The 6,128-nt window shown below is 43.0% G+C and overlaps 1 long non-coding RNA gene across 1 annotated transcript; it reads left to right on the forward strand.

Annotated features, from left to right (window-relative positions):
- Positions 1 to 236: 236 nt before the first annotated feature.
- Positions 237 to 5,912, forward strand: LOC148163860 (uncharacterized). The gene is made up of 3 exons (XR_015768481.1): positions 237 to 326; positions 570 to 657; positions 5,303 to 5,912. It is a non-coding gene; the product is annotated as an uncharacterized LOC148163860 (long non-coding RNA).
- Positions 5,913 to 6,128: the final 216 nt, after the last annotated feature.

Consider the following 6,128-nt stretch of genomic DNA (forward strand, 5'->3'; position numbering starts at 1 on the left):
GATTTTGCAGCTCCTGGTACAGACAAAGCCAATTTCAATATTAATTTTTCTGTGTCCCTGGTGATTCATGGAATTATCACAAACTTTTCAAAAGCAGGGATTTTTTTTTTAATTTGCTAATTTTAAAGAAAATGCTATAAAGAATTCTTTGGTCCAGGGCAGGATGGTGTTACGAAATCAAACAAAAAGTTGAAAGTAACTGTTATATATTCTACAAATTACAGAGACCTATTCATGATGGTTTCTTCCTCCTGCTCTTCCCTTGCTCAAGCAAACACCTACCAGAAGAGACCAGGAGAAATGAACCTCCCACTCTCTTTCTTCAGGTGGGAGAAGAAATTACATGGTAGTGATCTTGGGGAGTGGTTTGGCTTAAAGTTTTAAAAGATATACATATTTGATATATTAAAAATATGTATGATATATGATAAAATATAATAAAATATACATTTGCATATTATATATTATTAAAATATATATCCTATATAATAAAATATATATGATAACATATATCATGTATATGATAAAATATATCATATTAAAATATATATGATATTTTTTTTTCACAGCTGAAGTATTTGAGAAGAAAATTTGTGAGCTGAGACTGAGAATGCTTTTCTTCCAATAACCACTGATGAGAGTTTTATAAAACAACAGGTATGTCTAAAGGTTTTTTTTTTAAAAGATTTTATTTGAGAGAGAGAGAGAGAGAGAGAGAGTGCACAAGCATGAGCAGGGGGAGGGGCAGAGGGACAAGCAGACTCCCAACACAGGGCTCAATCCCAAGACCCTGAAATCATGACCTGAGCCGAAGTCAGCTGCTTGACTGACTGAGCCACCCAGGTGCCCCTGTCTAAAGGTTTAATAATAAATTGGCACCCATAGAAATGCAGCCGTTTCCGGGGAAAGCCCAACACTTTCTCTTTAATCTAACACAATAAGTCTTTAGAGGGTGAAGAGATAGTAAATTCCCTGGTTAAAATTCTGGGCCAGGTGGAATTAGGGAGAGGAGTGTTGTGGGTGTATATTGTTCTCTTCAGCATTCCGTTTTTTGGAGAAAGACTACTCTCCCTCTCTTTGTGGCCCTGGAGGAGGCTCAGTCCTCGTGCCCTCTTATCCCCCCACCAAATGTGGGTGTGTGACTGGAGTTGGCCAATTAGAGTAGTCTATTTTCAAAGCTGTGGTGATTGGTTCAGGGGTGGGCACATGATCCAAACGGGGCTAATCAGAGTCTTCCCTGAGATTTGCTATGTGAATGTTAAGGAAGAGGGGCACTCCCTTCCTTTAAAACACCGGTGTGAGAATGTAGTTTGTGGCTGTCGGTGGCCATTTCTCCTGTCATGTGACAAGAACCTGACTGAGAATAGAATCAACACACCAAAGAAAAGAGAGCCGACTCATACAAAGAGAGGAACAGCTATGAGGTCATCATTTGAGTCCCTGAACCTAACATACCACAAAAACACGCTGAATTAGTCTTTGGACTTCACAGTGATGGCATAAATACATCCCCTTTCTCTTCCTTGCTAAGATAGTTCAAGTTGGATTTTCTGACACTTGCCACCAAAAAAAAAAAAAAAAAAGAAAGAAACCACTGAAGAATACATGAATAAAATGGCCCAAAGTCAAGCTTATAAAGGACAGCTGAACTGACACTGGGGAATTTTATCTGCTTACTATTCCTGCCTCATCCATCATATGCCACTCAACCATCTGAGACTAAATACAGAACTGCACCGAGCTGCCTTCTTACAGCTCAGGGTTCAGTTAGTCATTTAAATAATTTAGTCAGACAACCTTGTTTGAATATTTGCTATGAGCAGCACACCATTTGCCATTCTGTTTGAGGATGCAAAGCAAAAAGAAGGTATCATCCCTGCCTAGAAAGGATGACAGACCAGGAAGATGAATGATGTTCATAGAAATGGGGGAAATGAGGACCTGAGGGATCTGGGGGAAATGTGATACATTCTACACCCATAATATTGTGTTTCGAAATTGTCCTGAAGACACCCAGGGAGAAGATGAAAGATCATGTTGGGGATAGCATTGTGTAAGTCCTTCATACATAGGTGCTCCCTGAAGTTAACACCAGGATTGTTAGATAGAATCACCAAACTCCCTCAGATCAAAGATGATTTTTAGAAATATTAAATTTCAAATAATAGGTGGTTGACAAATTTTGAGTTAATGAATAAGCAGAGGCTGGTCTATGACTCAGTCTTAGGAGAGGCTAATAATGAACAAACTGGAGAAATAAGAGGAAGCAAAGAAGTTAGCAGAAAAAGGGTGCCGCAGAAGATAGAAGAAAGGAAGGCACAGACACAGAATCACAAAACCTCAAAGTTCCTCAAATCCTCTCTCTCCCTCGACGACAGGAGTGGGCTTCCCACTGCCAGGAAAGCCAAAATGGGTTGTCAGTATGGTCACATATAACAGAGAAATCAGATTTGAGATGAATCGGTTGCATCTGTTCAGACCAGAAAGGTACATTATAACCTTAGGGATGTATATTCAAGAAGCGTCAAGCCATTTTTAAAAGAGGAAGTTTAGTCTAAAAATGTAGACATTATGCTACAAAGATGTCTCCACCTAGCACCCACATTAATACTGCTCCTAGAGAGATTGAAGACCCTTCTCCATTCTTTCCTTCCTTCTCAATCCCGGTCTGCTTTGCTTCCAGAAGGTGTTACTATGGGTTGGTCAGATTCCTCGATAAAATATTTGGACCTCAGTTCCGTCATCTGTTAAATGGGGATAATACTGGTGCCTACTTTAGAGGGTTGGTGTGAGGATTAAATGTGATGCTTATAAAGCACCATATCAATACCTGCCACATGCTGAGAGTTCAATAAATGTGGCTATATTCATCATTACCATTATCATCATCATCACCATCAACATCATATTTGAGCCAACCCAAGCCCTACTTCTATGGAGTCTTCTTAGATCTGTCAAACCCACAGTGATCTCTCCATCCTCCAAACTTAAGGAGAACCTCCCTGCCCATCTAACATTAACCATATGCAATTTAGCAGACAGCTCCTCCTTTGCTGTCCTGCCTGCTGCTCCCTGCAGTGTAGTCAATAAACTTCTATCTCCTTTAAATTATTCTATTTCATACACGTATTGTCATTCCGGTGGGCTTGAAGTTCCCTTACAGATAGCGACAACACCTTATAATTTTAAAACTTCAATAGCACCTACCATAGACTGAGCTTACCGTTGGCACTCTAATAAATGAGAGGCGGGGGCTAGGAAATAACAAATAACTTCTTTCGTACCTCCAATAATGCCGAAAGCAGGCTGGGCTCTTGGCACTTGAAAATTCACCGAACCAGGTGCTGGGCACAATGTGATGACCAGTCACTCCCGGTGCAGCACTCGCTGGTAGGATATTAAATGAGAATGGGGCCATATTTTATAGTTGAGGAAATTGAGGCCCACACTGATGACACAGATCTAGCCGAACAAAAGTTATGATGGGAATAATTCTCAGGATGCTTTTTATGCTGTGTGTTTTAAAACAACCACCAATAAAAAGTTATTTCAGCAAATGTTTATTCAAAGGGAAAAAAAAGTCCCCTAGGTTTTCTGTGGGAGGTGGCGTTTCCTCTTACACTCAACAATTTGGTGGTGGTGTGGTAGAGAGAGGTGTGGGAAGGAGCCAAGGGGGCCCAATGACTGGGCTGTTGTGTGGGCCGGGTGTGTGGGGCAGGGGTGGGATTTTTCACTTCTAGGAAAGCTCTTCCAACTCCAGGTAGTCCAGGCCAGGTTTTGACGCCTGCTTTTCTAAGCACGGCCCTACGTTGGCCCAAATGGGCTTTCCAGAGAGCACCACTTACCCAGCTGGTACCTGGGCTGGGGGAGTCCCCAGGCCAGACTCACGGAAACTCAGCCAGGGACCAAAAGAGGTTCCCACACCAGGAACCGAGGGGGAATCTGCTGTCCTTGGGTAATTGAGGATAAGACAGTTACAATTAGAACTCACTTCTGTACCAGGAGAAATCTCTGGGCTGGTCTCAGGACGAGGCTCTGAGGCTCTGAGGGAGGCCTCACGTCCTGCCCAGGGAGGCCTCTGGACAAGGGCTTCTTTGGTAGCCCTGGCCAGGCTCACAGGCTCCCTTTCAGGTTTTATGCCCACGTTTCCCTACCCTCGCCTCCACCAGTGTTTCTCTATCTCTTAAATACACCTCCCTAATCCTCTCCTTCCTCTTTTTTAAAGCCTGCCTTTCCTTTCAAATACTTCCTCAAATGCCAACTTGTTTTTGCGCCCTCCCCTCCAAGAGCCTTCCCCAAGAGCTCTGGCTGAAAGTACACTTCGGACCACAGGGCTGGACTTTCACTCACTCATTCATTCATTCACTCATTCATTTATTCATTCAACAAATACTGGATTATCTACATGTGCAGGGCTGTAGCAATACAGTTAAGAGTAAGACTGGCCCAGTTCTTCAGTGAATGAATAATTAGCTAATTAACTATATGATCTCAAGTGTGCAAAGGAGAATTAAGGGCTATTATGAGACAAAGAGAGAAACCATCAGACTCAACCTTCCTCAACTTGTCAGAAACTTATCAAAATCAGCTTGGTGCCCCAGGCCTATTCCACTCCCTGGCACAGGGGCAAGTGTCCTTTAAAAAGCCTTTCTGGAGGGGCACCTGGGTGTCTCAGTTGGTTAAGCAACCAGCTCTTGATTTCAGCTCAGGTCCTGATCTCAGGGTCCTGAGTTCAAGCCCTGTGTTGGGCTCCATGCTGGGTGTGGAGCCTGCTTTAAAAAAACAAAAAAACAAAAAAAAAAACTCCTTTTTGGAGACTTGCTCCTTCTTCTGGTAGGTCAAAGAGTCAGTGCTCCAGGGGATCTCCACTGCCCAGCCCTAGCTCTCTCAGACTTGTTCACTCTCTTGGTGTCTCAGGTTGTCACCCATGGCCATAGGTGTGGTTTTCAGCTAGTTACCTGGTCTTTTAAGGTTAATGCAGCATGCAAGGCCATAAAGCCTAGTGGTAAAGAGTGTGGACTCCAGAACCAGACTGTCCCTGTTTGCATCTTGTTCTTCAATGCACATTAGCTGTGTGACCTTGGGCAAATTACTTAACCTCTCTGTGTTCAATTTCATCATTATTAAAATGGGGTGAGTGTGATAATATCGGATTCAGAGAGGTATTATAAAGATTTAAATATATAAATATACAAAGGGTTACTGCCTGGAAAGCTCTTGGAACAGTGCTTAAAACAAGTAAGGGCTCAGGAAGGGAGCTCTTTTTATATATACTTTTTTTTTTTTATTTTATTTTAAGTAGGTTCCACATCCAACGTGGGGCTCAAACTCACAACCCCGAGATCAAGAGTCTCATGCTCCACTGACTGAGGTGCCCCAGGAAGGGGGCTCTTGAATGCTAGAGTTTGGATCTCCCCTGACAAGGTGTCCAGTCTTGGCTCCTGGAACCCAGCCTGGGTCAGTCTCAGGCTGCTGCTTCCCTGGGAGGAGAAGCTGGAGCTTTTTTAAAGAGACAAGGCATTGGCAGCAGTGAAGACTGCCCAGAAGCTAAATAGACAAGGACACTGAAGCCAGCTGGATGTGCAACAAGTTGATCTCAGTTCCCTAATACCAGGAACCACTCCAGCTATTCATTGCTCGAGCAAAGAGAAGGGAGACCAAAGATCTGGTTTCGAGGAGGGCTCACTTACCCATCTAGCTTCTTATGTGGTGCTAGGCAAAGGTCATTTCTATACTTCAATTCCATTTTTTATGGCAGAGGAGAATATTCATAGAATCATGGAGTTTGAAGTAAAACTGACCTTCGAGAGTCCATGTTAAAAACCCCTTATTTCCAGTCAGTCAGAGAAAGACATATATCATATGACCTCAGTGATATGAGGAATTCTTAATCTCAGGAAACAAACTGAGGGTTGCTGGAGTGGTGGGGGCTGGGAGGGATGGGGTGGCTGGGTGATAGACATTGGGGAGGGTATGTGATATGGTGAGCGCTGTGAATTGTGCAAGACTGTTGGATCACAGATCTGTACTTCTGAAACAAATAATGCAATATATGTTAAGAAAAAAAAAGAAGAAGAAGAAGAGAGCAGGAGGGGAAGAATGAAGGGGAGTAAGTCGGAGGAGGAGAC

The sequence above is a fragment of the Eumetopias jubatus genome, unplaced genomic scaffold (assembly GCF_037043125.1).
Source record: "Eumetopias jubatus isolate StellerSeaLion01/CBP00866 unplaced genomic scaffold, mEumJub1_p1.0 scaffold_7, whole genome shotgun sequence".
NCBI classification, from domain to species: Eukaryota; Metazoa; Chordata; class Mammalia; order Carnivora; family Otariidae; genus Eumetopias; species Eumetopias jubatus.